The sequence below is a fragment of the Diceros bicornis genome, chromosome 19, assembly GCF_020826845.1.
Source record: "Diceros bicornis minor isolate mBicDic1 chromosome 19, mDicBic1.mat.cur, whole genome shotgun sequence".
Taxonomy (NCBI): domain Eukaryota; kingdom Metazoa; phylum Chordata; class Mammalia; order Perissodactyla; family Rhinocerotidae; genus Diceros; species Diceros bicornis.
The window spans coordinates 33168672-33189784 of NC_080758.1; the positions used below are offsets into that span (position 1 = coordinate 33168672).

The 21113-nt window shown below is 39.0% G+C and overlaps 1 protein-coding gene across 7 annotated transcripts in view; it reads right to left on the reverse strand.

The window, feature by feature from the left end:
- SLC23A2 (solute carrier family 23 member 2) overlaps positions 1 to 21113 on the reverse strand; it is a 130372-nt gene that overhangs the window by 102080 nt on the left and 7179 nt on the right. For 5 of the 7 annotated variants that reach the window (XM_058563159.1, XM_058563158.1, XM_058563154.1 and 2 more), the window contains exon 2: positions 10300 to 10426. The exons of 1 other annotated variant lie outside the window; for it this stretch is intronic. The gene's annotated coding sequence lies outside the window, so the exon portion shown is untranslated. The remainder of the gene's footprint in view (positions 1 to 10299; positions 10427 to 21113) is intronic. One more of the 7 variants, XM_058563156.1, reaches the window with a different exon arrangement.

Genomic DNA, 21113 nt, shown 5'->3' on the forward strand with positions numbered 1-21113 from the left:
ATACTTCTGTTTTTAGTAATGGAACAAGCATCCTCAAATTAAATCTTATTCAAAGCCTGGGGGGCAGGGAATCACACAAGTAGGTGGATGATGTCATCACAATGAGATCTCAATACTTGTAGCTGTAAAGTTTTAATACATATTTTCCAGAAATAAACCCCCCAAAAAGTCCAACCAATAAATCAAAGATTCTATCACAAATTTTGCTGACAGCAAAAAAAAAAAAAATACATTTACCAAATTTTCTAGCAGCAGCCTGCAAATGTTACGCTGCACTATACCACCTATTTATCATTATTTGGTTACCCTTACACAATGTTCTGCTTTTGAATTAAAGGGAAAAAAAAAAAAAAGATCAGTCAAGACCAAGGAGGGCAAAAATCAATTACTTTAATCATTTTTAAATAATCGATTTTTAATTTCAATTCTTGAGGTTAAAAAACTATAATCACAGGGGCCGGCCCTGTGGCGTAGCAGTTAAGTGCGCACACTCCCCTGCTGGCAGCCCGGGTTCAGATCCCAGGCGCACACCGACACACCGCTTGTCAGGCCATGCTGTGGCAGCATCCCACATAAAGTGGAGGAAGGGCACGGATGTTAGCTCAGGGCCAGTCTTCCTCAGCAAAAAGAGGAGGATTGGCATGGATGTTAGTTCAGGGCTGATCCTCCTCACACACACACAAACATAGTAAATAAATATATTAAAAAAAAAAAAATTATAATGACAGGCGCCAGCCCAGTGGCATGGCAGTTGGGTTGGCGAGTTCTGCTTCGGCAGTCTGGGGTTCACCAGTTTGGATCCTGGGCGCAGACCTCCTCACTGCTCATCAAGCCATACTGGGGCAGCATCCCATGTAAAAGAGCTACAACTCTACAACTGTGAGACACGACTATGTGCTGGGGCTTTGGAGAGGGAAAAAAGTGGGAGATTGGCGACAGCAGTTGGCACAGGGCCAATCTTCCTAAAAAAAAAAAAAAAAAACTATATGGCAGAGCCAGTTAAAGTTCGGCACACTTGCTTCCGTGGCCAGGGTTCAGTTCCCAGGCAAGGAACCACACCACTCGTCTGTTATTAGCCATGCTGTGGCAGCAGCTCACACAGAAGAACTAGATGGACTTACAACTAGAATATACAACTACATACTGGGGCTTTGGAGAGGGGGAAAAAAACCCAACTATATCACATACCTATTAGAATGGCTAAAACAGAAAAGCTGCTAAGACAATACCAAGTGCTGATAAGGACACAGAGCAACTGGAACTCTCATACACTCCTGGTGGATGTATAAAACGGCACAACCACTCTGGAAAACAGTTTGGTCATTTCTTATAAAGCTAAAATATACATTAACCCTAAGACCCAGAGAAAAGAAAACTTATGTTTAAACATTTATGTACAGATTGTTGTTTAAGTGGTTTTATTTACAATAGCCAAAACCAGAAACAACACTCACCTTTAACTAGGGAATGGATAAACAAACTGTGGCATATCTCTGTTAAAACAAGGTACCATTTCACACCCATCAGATAAGGCCAGAATAAAAGAGCTTAGTAACACCAAGTGTGGGCAAGGCTGTGGATAAACAGGACTTTTCCTACTCTGTTGCCAGAAATGTAAAGTGGTTCAAAGACTTGGGAAAACAATTTGGTAACTAGCAGGTTGAAGATGCGTGTGTACTAAGAATCCAGTGATGCCACTTCTCAGCACACTCCACCCTGTTTTCAATAGTACATAACCAACACATCAATAGGAGAACATATAAATAAGTTCTGGTATGTTTAAACAGTGGAATAAAACAGAGCAGTTAAAATGAATGCACTCTAGCCACTTGGGTCAACATGGCTTGAAAACACACTCCTGAATGAGCAAGTAGGTTGCAGAACACATACCACATAAGATCTTTTATTTAAGGTTTTAAATCAGGCAGTCAATATTGTATGTGAGTTTATGGATATATAAACATGTAATACAAAAGTAAAATATGGATTGCAAAGTTACTTCTGGGAGAGAGGGAGGAAGACAAGATCAGCAAAGGATACAAAGCAGGTATCTAAAATGTTTTATTTTCTTAAAGAAAAAAAAAAAAACCTAAAGCGAAGAGAACAAAATATTTAGATTCACTAGATCTGGGTATCTGGCATATGAGTGTTCATTCTTTCATTTTCTTTATATTTGAAATTTCACAACTAAAAACAAATTCTTGACAAAGACGAGCTCTAAGAAAGATACATAAACACACACACAAAAGCTGGTAGAAGTGGTTGCCTCCCGAGAGGGGAGCTGATCAGATAGGAGGGAGACTTACTTCCCAGATCTGTCCTCTTGTACCTTTTGGATTTTGTTTCATGTATATCCAATATCTATTTTTTTTTAACTACAAATAAATTTGATGTCTTCTTCACTTCTTCACTTCCAATCCCACCTCCCCCTAGGGAGGAAAAATCTATCTAAAGTAATTTAATTTAAGATAAGGAAAGGCCACTGAAGATGTGATGAGATTCCAGCCCAGACAGTGCCATGAATGAGCTCTGTCATCTGGGAGGTCATTTAACCTGCCCCTCTGCAAGGGTTGTGCCACTTCTAAAATCCTATCTTCTATGAAAACACAAACATATCACCATAAACCAGAGATGAGAAGGTCTAACTAAGCTACAGGGCGCAATAAGCAGTTCTCCTGTAATCCTGATAGGAAAACTTTCAGAATCCGTCACAACGGTTCCACACAGGCCATCTGTAGTGATTGCCTCATATCCTCTATGGAATAAAGTGGGTAGAGATAGTAACTACACAAATAGTTACTATTTCTCAATCCTCCATGAGGTAGGAGGGCAGGAAGTCGAGGGAGCTCTTATCTGATGACTTATTTTCTTGATGAACTAAGAAGTAAAGGTCATAGTGGAGAGGAAGGAGGCTGAGGGTGAGACTGGGAAAAGGATGAGTAAAAGGATCGACATAAAGGAAAAAAAAAAAAAAATCAAGGGTCTAGCTGAGCCCAGAACTTGTAAATGTGTAATGGAGACAGTCACCTTGATATCTGGTTTATCTCCAGCAGAGTGCACCTGACAACACAGAAAAATTCAATAGTAGGACTGCACCACTGAGGAAGGTTGGCAAGTCATGGGGCCAGTCCAGAGAGGGAGCAAATAAAGATGCCGGTAAGATGACAGTCACCTGACTCCCTGTGGAGTCCACGGCAGGTAAAAAGAGTGAGGAAGGCAAGCCAGAGAACACCAACATGCCCAAGGAACAAGGGCCACTGGAGGAGAACGAATGAGAGCTAGGAAGGACAGGATGCGTGCAGAGAGGAGACTCTCCAAGCTCAAGATTCCAAAAGTGTCACGTGAGAGATGACAAGGCCCAGAGGAGCTGAAGTAAACTGGAAGTAACTCCCTGGAAAAGATCACGTGAAGGCATGGCGAGGTCCAGGGGCCAAATGAGCCAATGACTCAGAGACCATATTAGAAGACAGAGGAAAGAAAAGTAGCAAGCCAGGAGCCAACATTCTTGAGGAACATTAGGAATGACCGAGAAGTTGGTAGATGCTGGTGAAAAAGTAAAGGGAAGGTGGTATCACAGATTGGTGTGGACTTCAAAACTGACGGCCAGTGTCAAATTAAGGCTGGAAAACACAGCCTGCTCGTCTCTCTACCTGGAACGCTACAACATCTGGAGAATTCTTATTCATATTTCAGATTTCTCTTTAAATTATCAATTCCTCAGCAAATCCTTTCCAGACCTCGCCTCACTGTTCCCTCCCAAGTGAAGGGAATGACCCTTGGAATGACCAGAATTCATATCAAGTATCCTTCTTATTCAAATTTATGCTCTTCTTGAGTTCATGCAGTGAGGAATCCACATTTTTCTGATCTATTTGGTCCCTAAGTTTTGGCTAGCAAAAAATAAGATCTCAGATTGGGGCCGGCCCAGTGGCGCAAACGGTTAAGTGCAAGAGTTCTGCTTTGGCAGCCCAGGATTCACAGGTTTGGATCCCGGGCACACACCGACGCACCATTTGTCAAGCCATGCTGTGGCGGCATCCCATATAAAGTAGAGGAAGATGGGCAGGGATGTTAGGTCAGGGCCAATCTTCTTCCGCAGCAAAAAAAGAGGAGGATTGGCATCGGACGTTAGCTCAGGGCTGATGTTCCTCACAAAAAAAAAAGATCTCAGAGAGTAAAGGGTATACCTAAAACAGTATCCAGCGAGCCGCCAGGTCAGGAAGCGGGTTCCCTGGCATACCGGCTTCAGAACACCTTAGCCACACACACTTAAAAGTAGTCTACTTGGGTGTAAGAACTCCTAATACCGTCAAGATTCCTTTTATATTTTATAAAAGGAATATTTTATATTATGTCCTTTTATATTTTAATGTGATTCTCACTATATTGCTGATGGGAATATAATCATGTATAAGCTTTCTTGTAAAAAAAATGTGAAAAATCCAAAACAGCATAAATAAAATTAAAATGTATCATTTATAAATCATTTAACAAATCATAAGATTACTGAATAATTTTTTTCAATGTTCCTTTAGCAGGTAGGCACTTGGATATACTGCTAGTTGGGGTAATAATTGGCTTAACATTTCTAGATGGTTATTTAACAACATCAATCAAAAGCTCTCAAAGTACACATAGCCTTTGACCCAACAGTTCTACTCTTAAGGAATTTATCATAAAATAATTTAAAAAGGCTCAAATTTTTCATTATGACAATGTCCACTAAAATAGTACTTAGAACAATCCAAAACTAGAGGGGAAAATATTAATGTCTAAAAATAGAAAACTGGTTGGTTAAATTGCAGATACACTCTTAGAATATCATGGGGATTAAAAAATTGCTACTTGAAGTACTCACTGACATGGAAATGCATCGAGTATATCACTGAGTGGAGGAAAAGGCAAGTTACAAAACACACATGATAACCCCATTACAGTGTGTACACAGAGAAAACAGAGGAAAACACCAAAATGGTTTAAGTGATTATCTCCAGATGATAGGACTATAAGTGACTTTTTGCTCTTATTTTTCTATAATGTGTGATAATCACTTTAATTTTTAAACCTTATGTCACTAAGGACAATATCGAAATAAATACACAGGCAAGGCAAACTAAGAGAAATTAAGGCACTCAAAATGGAACACGCGCGCCATATGGATGCAGTCACTGTGCTCCCCACAACAGCAGCAGGGTGGGTCAGCGTTTCCCTGTAACTAGATGCTGAAGTCCCTCATTTCTGAGAACCTGCTCACAGCGCCTAAGTAACTAAGGGAACCAAAGGTGTGGTCAGAAGGTAGGCGCTCCTAATGTACTGCAAACCTCCTGTGTTCAGGGATTCCTGATCTTCCTGTATTTCCTCATATTCTTTTATTCTCTTCAATTCTTCCAAAGGCCATTTTTAATCTAACGATAGTACTGTACTTCTTCACATTTTCCTAGGTCATCAATTATTTTAAAAGAAATGAGAAATATTCATTGGACCCTAAACTTCAATGTGTCTAAAATTATAAACTACAAAATGTGTTTGTGATTCTTGCGTAAAAGAGAAAATTACTAAAAAAAAAAATAATTTATACATATATATATGTATGTATGTTAAGAATATTTTTTCTTCTCAAGCCAGGGAATAAATGAATTAACATCAACAAATACTGTCTATCAATTTACTTGTTGAATTGGTTCAGAAGCATTTTCCAGGCAATAGGAAACCTCTCAATCTGACAGGAAAACAATGAGAAAGGGGAAGCTGATAGAAGCATCATTCAACTGTGAGTATATCTTATTACACAATCCATAAATGGAAGTGCCTGACATTATGAAATATCCAAAAATCCAAAAGCTGAAAAGATATTACTTAGTGGTAGATAAAGCAATGTGGGCCTTGAGTTGTGCCACCCAATGCAGGAGCCACCAGCCCCATGTGAATACTGAGCACTAAAGTGTGATCAGTCTAATAGAGATGTGCTATAAGCGTAAAATACACACCAGACTTCAAAGAAGTACTATTAAAAAAAGAGTAAAATATCTCATTAATAATTTTACATCAGGGCCAGCCCGGTGGCGCAAGCGGTTAAGTGCGCGCGCTCCGCTGCAGCGGCCCAGGGTTCTCCGGTTCAGATCCTGGGCGCGCACTGATGCACCGCTTGTCAAGCCATGCTGTGGCAGCATCCCATATAAAGTGGAGGAAGATGGGCACGGATGTTAGCTCAGGGCCAGTCTTCCTCAGCAAAAAGAGGAGGATTGGCAGATGTTAGCTCAGGGCTGATCTTCCTCACCAAAAAATAAATAAATAAATAAAAGACAGACTCTTTAAAAAAAAATAATAATAATTTTACATTGATTACATGAAGTGATAATGTTTTTATATGTTAGGTTATAAAATATATTACTAAAGTTAATTATACCAGCTTCTTTTTACTGTATTTAATATAACTACTAGAAAACTACATATGTGACTCCCATTATAATTGTATGGGACAGCGCTAGTCTAAAGAAAGTGGATAAAAGGAAAAGAGAAAAGTAAACGCTCTTTCAGAGCACACAACCATGGTAATCATGATCAGACTCCATCCAAGGAGTGTGTTCTGATACTTTGATTTTACAAACACACATACACACAACATGGGCATGGCCGTATATCTTAGTTCAAACATCAGAACAAACCCTATATTAGCATCCTACACAATCAGCTCCGTAGCCTGCACTGACGGAGGGGAGCAGGTGCCATACCCTGACTTCTCACACTCACATCACTGGGAGAAGGAGGGAGGGAGCCGGATGCAAGAAATGCCAAAGCAGAAATCCACGTGCCAACAAGCACAAGCTGCAAGGTCATAAGGGGAGTTGGGGCTCTTCAGTGGAAGCTCAGAACCAGCACGAGAAATCTAAATAAAACACAGGATTCATCCAAGAGCAAACACTACTCAAATACAGAGGGGCTTTAAAAACCACTGAATCGCAGCTTCTGATTTCGCATAGCAAACCTAAAAAAACAATAATACCTGTAATTAAAAAGAATTATCATTAGAAGGAATGGGACAAATTTACTGACGAGATTTTTCCACACCAAACAGCAAGTCAGCAAACAACTGAGACAATTTATAAACAGCTGGTCTTAATCCAACACTAACACGTTGATTTTAAAACATATCCAACTGAAAGGGCCAGAGCTGTTCTAATATGCTTAGAATCTCTTTCCGAGTAACCGTTACACAACTCTTCCAACTTCCTTCCTTACCTTCTTATGTAAGCTCTGCAATCATCATCAGTGTTTACATAGGTTTTTGAAACTACCCAATTTTTCCCGTAAATATTTAATTCTCTTGTTGCTACTGATCAAACTATAAACAATGCAGCATTTTTACATAACATGTTTAGTAATGAGAAACTGGGACACTGACGTCAACAGCCCACAGCGTCTGTAAACTAAAAACATCAGAATTACCAGACAGCCTCTCGGAAATCAGCTGCCAATAAAACAGAAATTTCTCCTCACTGCTCAAAGTTTTGCTTTTGTTGTTGTTGTTGTTTTTTCTGAGGAAGACTGGCCCTGAGCTAACATCTGTTGCCAATCTTCCTCTTTTTTTGCTTGAGGAAGATGAGCCCTCAGCTAACATCTGTGCCAATCTTCCTCTATTTTGTATGTGGGTTGCTGCCACAGCATGGCTGACGAGTGGTGTAGGTCCTCACCTGGGATCTGAACCTGTGAACCCAGACCGCCGAAGTGGAGCCCACCAAACTTTAACCACTACATTACGGGGCCAGCCCCTCAAAGTTTTTGATCAAGTTTATATCCAAGTCCCTCCACATCTGTGGATCAACTTCTAAAATGCACTTGAATCAGAACCAGGCACTCGTCTGCAGGCTCCAGGCACTGGGCAGAGCTGGTGTTCTCAGCTATGAACGGCCAGGCAGAGAACTGTCAGCTGTACGCTCCTGATAACAAAGATGAAAGATACTAACTAGCAAACCTTCTTTTTTCTCAGTTTAGTAAGAGCTTAATATTTTAGGATCTGTACCGACAGTCTCAAAGAAAATGGAATAAACCAACTATTTGGCTAGTTTCCTGAACTGCCACAACAGTCTGAGCACCAAGACGGAAATGAGTAAACTTGAGACAATCTACCATCTAACTGGGCAGACTGGGACAACTAGTGAATTACAGATGATTATCAAACTGCATGACAGCTCAAAGAAACAGAAACTCAACAGGGCTTGAAATGGTCAGAAATGATTTTTGGGAAGTGGGACTTGGGGTCAGCCTTGAAGGATGGAGAGTCCTGAGTGGGAGGCCACCATGGAGTCCAGAGAAAGGCAGGAGTATGGCCAGTCTTTGGGGCATGAAAACTGCCTACCCATAGCACACCGTGGGAGGGACAGGAAAAATCCCGTCACAGGGACAAAGGAGTCTCACGAGTCCAATGTAGGGCCAGCCCAGTGATGTAGTTAAGTTCAAGCACTCCACATCAGCGGCCCAGGCTTTGTGGGTTCAGATCCTGGGCACGGACCTACACACTGCTCATCAAGCCATGCTGTGGAGGCATCCCACATAGAAAAAACAAAGGAAGACTGGCACGGATGTTAGCTCAGGGACAATCTTCCTCACCAAAAAGAAAAAAGTCCAATGTAAATGCAACACAGCCTTATGAAACAGGAGTTTCTGGGCACATGGTGAGAGGAGAAGGAGTTCACCACTGGGGAGTCTCAAGATGGAAGATCAACAAGCTACTGTGTTAATTCAAGCATAAGAATCTTGGCAACTGGGACGATGGAAGAGACGAGAAAAACGGACAAATGAAGCAATTTCAAAGAAAAAAAATCTAAGACTTGGTGTCAAAGATGACCTCTAGGACAAAAACAAGAGCATCTCCTTCAGAAATAAGTAAGGAAAAGGGTTTGACAAGGCAGGTGATGAACAAGGTCTGGACATGCTGACTTTGGGTTGGGGGGAGCATGTACGTTTGGCAAGTGCTCACCAAAGATCACCAGAGATTCAAGAGAGAAGCTCTGTGAAAGAACAGAGCAGAGAAGGGGATTTGTGGATTGAGATATAAGGGTAGTAAGTGAAATGCTGAGAGGTGGGAGACCACTTTTTTTGTACGTATCCCCAGATAGAACCATCTCCCCCTTACCTCCATCGTTAATAAATATTACTTTCGAGAGAGTAACACATCCAATTTGATGATGATGGCTTAAGGGAAAAAAAAACTACACATAGAAAACAAAAAGAGTAAAAGAAACACACAAAAATGTTCACAGTGGTGTCATTAGGTGGTAGGATCAAGGATATTTTCTTCTTCCTAATTTTTGGAATTTTCCAAGGTTTATTTATTTATTTTTTTAAATAGCACGCATAGACTTCTTTTATTAGAAAATGAAAATAAATATTTTTTGAAAAGGAATGATCCCCTCTAAATATTTGTGAAAGCTCTTATAACTGTACATCTGAATAGTGAATTTTACTGTATGTAAAGTAAAATAAATAAAAATACCATTGATGTAACGTTTCACACCCACCATACTGAATAAATTTAGTTCTGAGAAGACAAAGTGTTTGAGAGAATGTTTATCAGTAGGAGTGCAAATTCTTGCAGTTTCTCTGCAGGACAATTTGCCAATATCTATCAAAATTAAAAAACTGAAAAATCTTACGCTCTATGCCCAACAATTTTACTGCCAGGAATTTACTTATGAATAGTCTCCCGAAAATTTGTACAAGAAATTTCCCTGCAGCACTGGTTATAATAGCAAAAAATTTAAAATAACCGAAATGCCCATCAAGCTTTGGGATGAGGGAGAGAGGAGCAGGAAAGAAGGGAAAAAAAAAAAAAGGACTGCTCCTTTGTAACGTATATGGCTTAGTCTCACTACTGAAATTGCAGAATGCTTGGAAAAGAATGAGAGAAAAGGTCTTAAATCTCTTTATCCCCAGGACTCATACCTGTGACCCTGACCAAGAACACCAACAGCAGTAGGTACGCAAATGTTCGCTGATAAAAAAGTCAAAAGTACGTAAAGGAAAACGAGAATATTCACCTCCTACCTTGTAATTAGTATAAGCAGCAAGACTATGCCCGTTTATTTTCTAGTTTAATCTACTTACTCGGAATTTGGCCTAAAGAAGTCCATTACCTTATCATTAGCATTAACCTAACAATTCATTATTCCCTAGATTGCATTTAGACCGCTGCTGACATGTGCAAAGGGCAAGGTCAAGCACAAGAGTTCTAACACTAAAGGGCTGTCAGCACAACTCTATCATGAACCACAGAAGGAGAAAGATTGGGTTCAGACGCACCTAAATGCCGTGACGCAGACCTGTCCATACGCTTCCCGGTACCAGCCGCTGAGCTACATCTCCTTGTGCTGCTGAGGTCCAAGCTCAAAACCACACGGGGAGTCCTGTTAGCAGAGTCAAGACCTAGCTAGAGAAAAACAAATGGTAAATAAAAGTAAAGAGTAGTAATAAACCTAGCAGGAGTCACTCCATGTAAACGGAGTCCACCTGTCACTGGGCAGTGCCCAATCCTAGAACTCGCTCTATCACTTCTTCACTTCTAAGGAACACCTCCGAGGACCCAGCCCATTCCTGCGCAGGATCACAAACTCCCCGTTTGCACAAAATATTTTGGAAGATGGTACTGTAGAACACCTGGGAAAAGCAATCTTGCATTCAATTGGGTTTCTTCCTTGACAATTTTTTAACTCTCTATTCCCTAGCACAGGGCCTTGATTCAAAAAAAACTTTTTAAAGGGTTCAGTTCTCACTATGTGCCAGGCATTGTGCAACACATCGGACGTGCGTAATTTCACCTTCACACCACCACTTGGGAACCAGTGAGCCCACACTTTACAGGTAAGAAAACCCAAGACGGGTGAAGCCTCCCAGTCAAGGTCCCAGAGCTTGTAAGAGGTGTGAACAGCGCAGGGGTCAGAGCCCATCAGGACTATGACAGCAGAGCCCTCGTCTCTAGCTATGACTTTACATTGCCTCAATGCCGCCACTAGAATAAACTGAAGTTACTATGTTTGTGGGGAAAACAGAAGACAAAATTTAATTACTCAAAAATCACCTTCTTTTAAAGCCTCTTCAAAATGTATTAATACACTGGGAGAGTGCTTCCAAAAAAGCTCGGTCACATTCTATTTCTTAAGCTGGGTTATCAATAGGTAAACAGATGTTTGTTTTATTGCTTATTAAAAGGATGTGTTTTATATACTCTTGTACCGATGCACGCATTTTACAATAAAAAGAACCCAGCACCTCACTCAAGTGGCTGTCTTGGGAACAGGCGGTGTGACACCAGCCTCGAGCCTGGCCCTCCATTATGAAGAAAAGCCCACGAAGTGACAATAGTTTAGCCAGATACCAACAAGTTTCTTATTGGAAAATACTTAGGCTATGAATCTTTCAACTCCACTGTTCGTTCCACGGCGAGTTAGCATCCCCATTCACCGACATCCCCCAGGTAAGTAAGCACACAAATGCCATGAGACTCGTACCAGTCCAGCCTTCAATGAGTCTCCAGTGATCCTGTATTTTTTTTAATTTCAGAAACTAAACAATGGCCTTTTGCTGTGTGGGACAAAAAATATTACTCACTTTAAGTGATTAGAATATGAATGCAGAAATCATGTTTTCCTCTTTCTAAAAATATTTTGCATGCAAGGCAAAAAAAAAAGGGGGGGGTAATTTATTCCCCCAAATAAAATCTTCACAACCATAAATCTATTTTAAGCTTTGTTTATTAAAAATTTACAGAGTCAAAAGGGAGGCACAAAGGCGACATCCATCAATGAAGATTAGTCAAGAAGAGGAATAATGGAAAGAACATGAAAAAAAGCCAAAAAGAAAAGCTTTAAAAGAACAGCTTATTTTCGGTTAAATAAACTGTAATAATATTTACTGCTCTTTGAAAAATGCAAGCTGCACAATACGTATAGTACAATCCCACTTTTATTAAAAGTATAATTATATAGTACATATTTGTGGATACAGGAAAGGGTTAGAAAGGATAAACATCAAGCCGCCTTGAAGTGTATGGGGTAAAGAGGTGGTGTGACTTTCGAAATTTACTGTACACAATTCTGACAAGGTAGAATTGTTTTCCAACATATTTATGCTTCTTTTGTAAATCCTTTAAAGAGCTAAAAAATATTAACTAAAAAAAAGGCTCCATGAGGGCAAAGGTGCAAATTAACAAAATGTCATTTTAGCTACAAATCAGAAAAATTCTGAAAGAGCAAGTGAAGGTACTATGACCCCATGAAGATTTATTTTGGGCAAGTATTTTTTTAAGGTGATTGGTAAAATGAGTATTCGGAAGAACTAGCTTTCTACTTCACTGAACAACTATCAGAGATCAAAACACAGAACTGAGTCAGAAGTTGTAATATTGGAAAAATGCAAATGTATTTTTGAGAAGGGAATCTTTGAGAAAGGAATGAAGCAGGAGGAGCCACTCAACAAAAACAAGACTGAGTTATCAGTGAGCATCCTTGAACTCTGCCACAGCGCCAGCAGAACACCCCTCCCCTTCTGAGGTTCTCCCAGACTCTGGAAACACGAAAACCGGCCCTTCGCACACAAGGCTACAGGGCTGAGATCAAAGCCCAGGCCCCAGCAAGCAATTCAGAGGAAACGTCGCCTGCAGCACCTGACTCTCCCCAGTAAAGGCCACTGAACTCACAGGAGACTGTTGACAGTGCTTCTCTTGTTTCCTAACCGGGGTTTGCCAAAGTACTATATGCTGTGATTTCCAAACTTTGATCTCATAGAGAAAACACCTTCACCAAAAACTTTTAGGGGAAATAACACAGAAATGTCATCTTTGTCTTTTACCATTTCCTTAAAAATGGATGTCAATGCTTCAGAAGCAGGAAGGATCTTCAGAAGCAGGAAGGATGTAACCCAAGGGCCAATACCATCCACAGGCCGGAAACTTTGAGCAGCCAAATTATTATATCAAGTCAGTAGATGCCAAAAAGGCTGACAAAACATCTACTCCTGATTTAAAAAACAAAAACCTCTTCAATGAAAATCAAAATGATACTTGCTGAATATGACAAAGAAAATCTTCTGAAAACAAGGGCAAACACAAAACACTATGGACTCTTCATGCTTTTACATACAAACAAGTTTGTATGTTTTAAAGGACTTACAAAAGAAGCACACATATGTACCTAAAAATCTTGATGAAATGGGCAATATTTTTAGGAAAACTATTTTTTGAAAACCAAATAAACAAATAGAGAAAATTACAAAAGCAAAGAACTGTCCTCAAAAATTGCCAGGCTCAGACAGATTCACAGGCTAGTTATTTCCTAAACTTCCCAGTAAGAAATGGGAAATGGGAAACCCTCCCAATCCCTTCTGGCAAAACTGACAAGCTAACAAAAAAAGCAAAAGGAAAGAAAACTGTATGTTAACCTCACTTGTCATTCCTAAATTCTTTTTTAACTTTTGCAAATATGACATGCAAAGAATGACATCTGGTTTCAATCTTGATTTCTTTGATCCACGCATCCATGGTTCTCTTATGAACCGTAAATGCCCTTTATCCATTTTTTCAGTAGATTTGTTTTTTTCTTATTCATTTGTAAGAGGAGCTCCTTATAAAGACATTAACCCTTTGTCATGTTGCAAACATTTTCCCCAGGAAAAGTAAATGACTGCTTTTTTCCATTATGTTTATGCCACTTGAAATAAAGGATATATTTTTAATCCCCCTGAAGTAAATCTAATACCTTTTTGTAATTTCTTCTAATATTTTCGTGATTAGAAAGTCCCTTCCCATTCGAAGATCAGAGAAATATTTGCCATCATTTCCAGCTAGATATTTTTTGTCAAAATCATTTTAAAATGTTTAACAGCCATCCCTTTAACAATGCATATGCAATAAAATCATTGTTCTAGGAAAATAACTAGATGAGTATAATTACATTCATTCTAGTTATAGCACAAGTAAATGTCCAATATTTAAGGACTGGCTAACTAAATTATGACAGAAATACTTCACAATAAAATACTACAAAGCCATTCTATAGTACACTATCTGATAACATGGGGAAATATGAGCTGTTACCAACTGGAAAAAAAAAATAAGCAGAACATCTCCATTTTTCTATAAAAGCTCCACTTATTTGGCAAGCTAGACAGCCTAGACAGTGACCTAAATATTAACAGTGATCCCCCTAGGTGTCTTATTTCTTTATGCTTTCCTGTTTTACACATTACTAACGAACATGTATAACATTTGTGATCAGAAAAAGTTTAAAATTCATAAATACATATGCAAAACAAGCCACTAAAAATAACTTTGCCCACACGCTTAAGTTGCAACTGTCTTTCAAAAAAATTTTAAAAGCCTTTCCTTCATTTAACATATTTAATTCCATATTACAAATCAGGTAATAAACATTTAATTCAAGAAAAACGGGGGCTTTGCCAACCTTCCTAATTACCTGAGGATCTGAGGAGCAATGCCTGATTTATCTTCCTGACAAAATGACCAAGTTAAAAATGCAGCCGAATGGCAATTATCAGTGGTAATAAGTCAAACTCGGCTCACACAAATGGTTCCATTTTTCCCTTATACCGTGCCTTAGCCTGTGAACAAGCACTGTTGAGTTCAAGCTGAAAAGCCTATTTTATGTACGCTAACCCTAAAACCTTTACAAAATGTCTACCAGTGATCAAGGTTAGATCATAATCGGATTAACGTGACTTGGGGTCAGAATTCTGAACTCAGAACAGGGGAAGACACGGAGACAGTCATGTGGGAGTCCCAGGCAAGCTGCTTCTCCCCGGCTGTGCCCCGGTGTCTGACCCAGCACTCTGCCCGGCGAGGGTGCTCAATAAGAGTGCGTGGGAGAATGAACACAAAGGCCCCAGAAATCAGAAAGCCCCGCCCTCCAAGGGCAGCAGGGTCACAGAGGGGAAACAGAGACATACCCAGTTGGAAGCAGCAGGAGAATCAGAACCCAGACTAGACTCATTTCTCATCAGAAACTGTCAAGAAGAAAATAATGCCAGGATATGAGTAGAGGGTGCTGAGTGACTACTGCGTGCTCATGCTACACGCATTACTAAGTTCCCATCCACAACCTCAAGGAGTTAACAAGACTAACAAGCCCTAAAATCTAGTTAGGACAAGTGTTTCCAGAGACATGGAATACAAAGGGAATCCCATTTTTTGGAAAAAGCCTAAAGGATATAATTAGAAAGTGTCACGTGAGGCTATTATCGAAGTATGGTACAAAAGTCTCAAATTTTATTTTTTAATAGCACTGCAGCAAAAATAAGGAATTAAGGCACAAGAGCTCCATCAACCCAAAACAGACATCATTTATGTGCACAAAGGGAAAAGCACTAAATACCAAAATTATCAGAACTTAAAACTTGAGTGGAAAGCTTGTAAATGATACCTTGCCTCCCTTTCTGGCTGTTGAAGAGTACCCAGGGGCCAGGCCGCTGGCATAGTGGTTAAGTTTGTGGGCTCTGCTTCGGTGGCCCAGGTTCATGAGTTCAGATCCCAGGCATGGACTTACACACAACGCTCACCAAGCCATTTTGTGGCAGCGACTCACATACAAAATAGACAAAGACTGGCACAGATGTTAGCTCAGGGACAATCTTCCTCACCAAAAAATAATAAAAATAATAATAAGAGTACCCATCTTTCAGGAAATCCCATTTAAAGTACTCGTTTATTGGGACCACAATGTTGAAAATCTTCAAGTTCAAATTTCACCATTTTTAATTCAGCTGATTATTCCTATCATACTTTAACAGACAAACAGACTTGAAATCTAAAAAACATTTTAAACAAAATCACATTCTGATAGATTTTTATTCATGTTTCAGAAAAATGTTTCCTTTGAAACTTCAAAATTTGAAAAATGAGTTTTTTATTTTGAAAACAAAACCCCAAGAAAAATGATCTACAAATAAAACTTCTCAAATACATCATACAATAAAATTACAAGACAAAATGGGAAAAATATCTGTAACACTTATTAAAGTGCTAATATCTCCTGGATATAAAAAGAACTGTGTTAAATCACCAGGGAAAAGCCGAACACGAAACAAGAAAAATTGGTAAAGGAAATGAATAAGGCAAACAAAATATAAACGGCCAAAACACTCACTAAAAAGTGTTCAAACATACTAGTTATCAAAGAAAACCAAAATAAACATGATGATTCTATTCTACACCCAAATTGGTTAAAAAAAAAAGAGAGAGAGAAAAAGAAAGTTTAAATATAGGAATAATTCCTAGTGTGTTAACCTGGCTAAAGTATCTGGCATGTATGCTATGTAAGTGTCAAGGCCTTAAAAACGCAAATGATGTCCCTTCCAAAAATGTAGTCTAAAGAAATAGTCAGAAAAATACCCCTCGATTTCCATACAAGGCTGTTCACTATTGTGCTATGTTCACTACAGCAAAAACCAGCTCACAAGCTAAATGCCCAACAATAGAAGGATTTGTTAAATAAAACATGATGCATTTAGCACAAATGAGCTGTTAAAAACCATGTTTTAAAGGGCTATTTAATGATTTAGTTATATGCTTAAGACATCACTAAGTAAAAAAATAGGTTTCTAGAGGCCAGCACAGTGGTGTAGCAGTTAAGTTCGCACACTCCACTTCAGTGGCCCGGGGTTCTCGGGTTCGGATCCCAGACTCGGACCTACACACAACTCATCAAGCCATGCTGTGGCAGGCCCACACACAAAATATAGGAAGACTGACACAGATGTGAGCTCATGGACAATCTCCCTCAAGCAAAAAAAAAAAAAAAAAAAAAATACATTTCTATTTTGAAACAAATGCAAATATACATATATGTGTGCATATATACATACACAGGAACACAGAAATTTTACTTTCAAATAAACCAGAAAAAATATTTAATGAGTGGGCCGGCCCCGTGGCTTAGCGGTTAAGCGCGTGCACTCCTCTGTTGGCGGCCCAGGTTCGGATCCCGGGCATGCACCAACGCACCGCTTCTCCGGCCATGCTGAGGCCGTGTCCCACATACAGCAACTAGAGGGATGTGCAGCTATGACATACAACTACCTCCTGGGGCTTTGGGGGGAAAATCAATAAATAAATAGAATTATTAAAAAATATATATTTAATGAGTAAAATAAGCTATTTTATGTATGAGTTTTTACCATAATCTTAATATTCCTTAATCTTCTAAGACCAGTCTCACTTCCAGGTCCTTTTCCAGTAATTCTGACCTCTACTCTGACTGATAGCTTCATATACTTCAATAGTAATTCTAACCAGTAGCTTCACTTTTCTTTATATGACAATCCCCAAAATAGCTGTGAATTTCCTGCATATTCTTCTCACATCATCCCATTTCCTATGGCAAGAAGGCAAAAGACACAAAAATTCCTGAGAAATGACAGATACCCTCCAGGGACTCTACTCTATCTTTGCTTTCTATACAGACCAGGGACAACTACACACACCCAGGAGGAAGTCAACAGCAAAATCATTTAATTTCTCAGCAGGACAACGTCAGTGATCTTATTAAATTAAGAGAAAGTGCATAGACCTCTCTAATACATTCTTCACCAATGTGACCTAATGCTTCACACACGAGGATCTTCAGCAAGCAGTGTGTACATGTCCATCCCATAGTGTGTTCAGTCAACTACGCAAAGGCTTTAAAATCTGTAAATATCCGGATTTTAGTTCATTTATAGCAATAGCTCTCAACTACACACTAAAATAACCTGGGGTTTGTTTTTTTGTTTTTTTTTTAAACCCCAACACTCAGGCTGTATTCCTGATCAATGCACCGTCTCTGGGATGAGACCAGGCAGTGGTTTTTTCAAGTTCCCCAGATGATTCCAATTTGCTGTCAAGGTTAAGGACCACTGTCTTGAAGTGCATTTTTCTAACAATAGATAATGACTCATGAGAGTGAGTAGAGAAATTAATTCAGTGGGCTGGGGCCAGCAATTTTTTTAATTAAAAAATAAATAAAAGAATGGAATGAGGCAGACTAGAGTGGGCTAGAATATCAGAATGCATTGCTCCTAGTGCAGATAAATATTGTCTCCTGAAATTTTTCAGTTAAAAATATGTAACTCTTGGCAATACTACCCAGAATGATCTACAGATTCAATGCAATCAGTATCAAAATCCCATCTGCCCTTCTGGCAGAAATTGACAAACTGATCCTAAAATTCAAATGGAAATGCAAAGGACTCAGACTAGCCAAAACAATCTTGAAAAAGAACAAAACTGGAGGACTCATGCTTTCCAATTTCAAAACTTAATACAAAGCTATAGTAACTAAGACAGTATAATACTGACATAAGGATAGACAGACCAATGGAAATAGAATTGAGAGTCCAAAAATAAACCTTGTGATTACGGTCAGGTGATTTTCAACAAGGGTGCCAGGATAATTTAATGGAGCAAAGAATAGTCTTTTCAACAAATGATGCTGAGACAACCAGAACTCCACATGTAAAGGAATAAAGCAGACCCCTACCTCACACCATATACAAAAATAAACTCAAAATGAATCAGAGACCTAAATCTAAGACATAAAACTATAAAACTCTTAGAAGAAAACACAGGACTAAATCTTTGTGACCTTGAGTTTAGGCAATGTTTTTTTGGATATGACATCAAAAGCACAAACAACAACAAAAAAATAGATAAATGGGACTTCATCAAAATTAAAAACTTTTGTGTTTCAAAGGACATCAGAAAGTGAAATGACAACCCATAAAAATGGGAAAAATTATCTGCAAATTACAGATTAGATAAGAGACTGGTATGTAGAATACAGTAACCAATCTTACGGCTCAGCATTAAAAAGACAATAACCCAATTTAAAAATAGGCAAAGGATTTGAATAGACATTTCTCCAAAGAAGACATACAAATGGCCAACAAACACTGGAAAACATACTCCACTTCATTAGTCATTAGGGAAATGCAAATAAAAACCACAATACGATACCACTCCATACCCACTAGAATAAAGGCTATACTCAAAAAGACAATTATGTGTTGGCAAGGATGTGAAGAAATTGGAACCGTCATATACTGTTGATACACCCACTTCGGAAAAGTTTGGCAGTTCCTCAAAATGTTAAACATAAAACTACCAAATGACCCAGTAATTCCACTCCTTGATATTTACCCAAGAGAACCGAAAACATGATCACATAAAAACGTGTACATGAACGTTCATAGCATTACTCATAATAGCTAAAATGTAGAAACAACCCAAAAGTCCATCAACTGATTAGTGGATAAATGAAATGCGGTACTGATACATGTTATAACACAAATAAATCATAAAAACATTATTCTAAGTAAAAAGCCAATCACAAAAGATCACATATGGTATGATTCCATTTACATGAAAACGCCCAGATAAAGCAAATCCATAGGATTAGTATATATTAGTGGTTGCCAGAGGCTGGAGGAAAGGGAAGAATGGGGAGTGACTGCTAATACGTACGGAGTTTCTTTTCAGGGTGATGAAAATGTTCTGAAATTAGAGGTGATGGTTACAACACAACTCAGTGAGTATGCAAAAGACAACTGAATTTTAAAAAGGTGGATTTTGCGGTATGTAAATTATATCTCAATAAAGCTTTTTTTTTTTTTTAAAGGTTATTCTGTGTCAAGAGCTCCTCCCCTGTTATTCCCACAGAACCTCAAGTGGTTCCTTTACCATAAGACAGTATGAATAAATAACCTTTCCAACTCAAAAGGCCGTACTTCAGAGCCATGCATTCCATGACCAGATCACAAAATCAATTTAGGGCATAACAACTAATTTTTTTTCATGAAATAGGAAGAGGAAATATCAGCATACACAGCATTTAAGGTTATGTGTGGTTTGGGGGAAACTTTTTTTTGAGATACACACACGCACAGTCTGATGTATATATATCAATGAAGAGTGAGTCAGTCAAAACAAAGTCTGGGAAATATATTTTAGGAGTTGACTGACACCTATTCAAGAAACATAACAATAAGTACAGGATCTCAGAGTTAAAAATAGAAATTGAAAAAAAAAGTTGAAGTCACTTTAGAGCATTACTCTAAGCACTGAACTAAATACTAGAAAAAGTGAATTGGACCCACGTCTGTTCTCATTGTTCAAGTGAAGTAATAAAAGCTTCCCTACCCCATGTACCTCCCAGGGCTTCTGAGAGGTTCAGAGGGGCTTCCTGCTCCCATGGCATTCAGGGCCCTACTGGCGGAGCCGACAGGAAATCCAACAGGGAACCAAGGAGGTGAGGGTGCAAACACCCTACTCTACGCCAATCATTCAAAATGGGGGGAGCTGCAGGACGAGCAGCCTGGAAATGCAGGGCCCAAAATCACACTGGGTGTCAAGAAGAAGGAGCAAAAAGGAGAACTTCACTAGAAAAGGCACAATTGATATTGCTAGCATATTCAGTTTATCTTCGCAGGGACGAAGGAATAAAGGAAGAGAAACAAGAACCCACAAAACTTCTCTGAGGGAGAACACCTTCAAAGACTGCAAGTCAGAATCCCTGACACAAAAGATGCAAGCAGCTGCACAACGGGACAGCACAGCTAGAAAACAGAAGCCCTTGGGATGAACCTGAAGGAAAGCTTATCTCACATAATTCCTCCTGGCAAGAAATGTGAGGTCACCGTCAAATGAGCAGGGAAACTGAACTTATTTGGAGAATTACCACAATAACAGGGACAGATTTTACCAGGAATTTCTGCAGTACACAAAATTCCAGGGTCAATGTCAAGGTGACAAACTTTGTTCACTCAAAAATGCCATGTATGATATTGGGATTTAGTGAAAAAGACATTGAAAATAGGACATTTCAATATCATTAAAGATTACATATGATATTGCATTCCAATAAAAAATGAGAAGGACCACTTTTAAACCTGTTCTCTAAGTACTCTACAACTTATTAAAAAAAAGAAATGTATAACTAAAAGAAAAAAAAGAGCCAAAACGGTCATTTGCAGCTATGATCATAGCATATCTAAGAAACTCAAGAGAACCCACTGAAAAGCAACAACAGTGTTTGGTTAGGTAGTACCACAGCTGACACAGTGCTATTTCACCT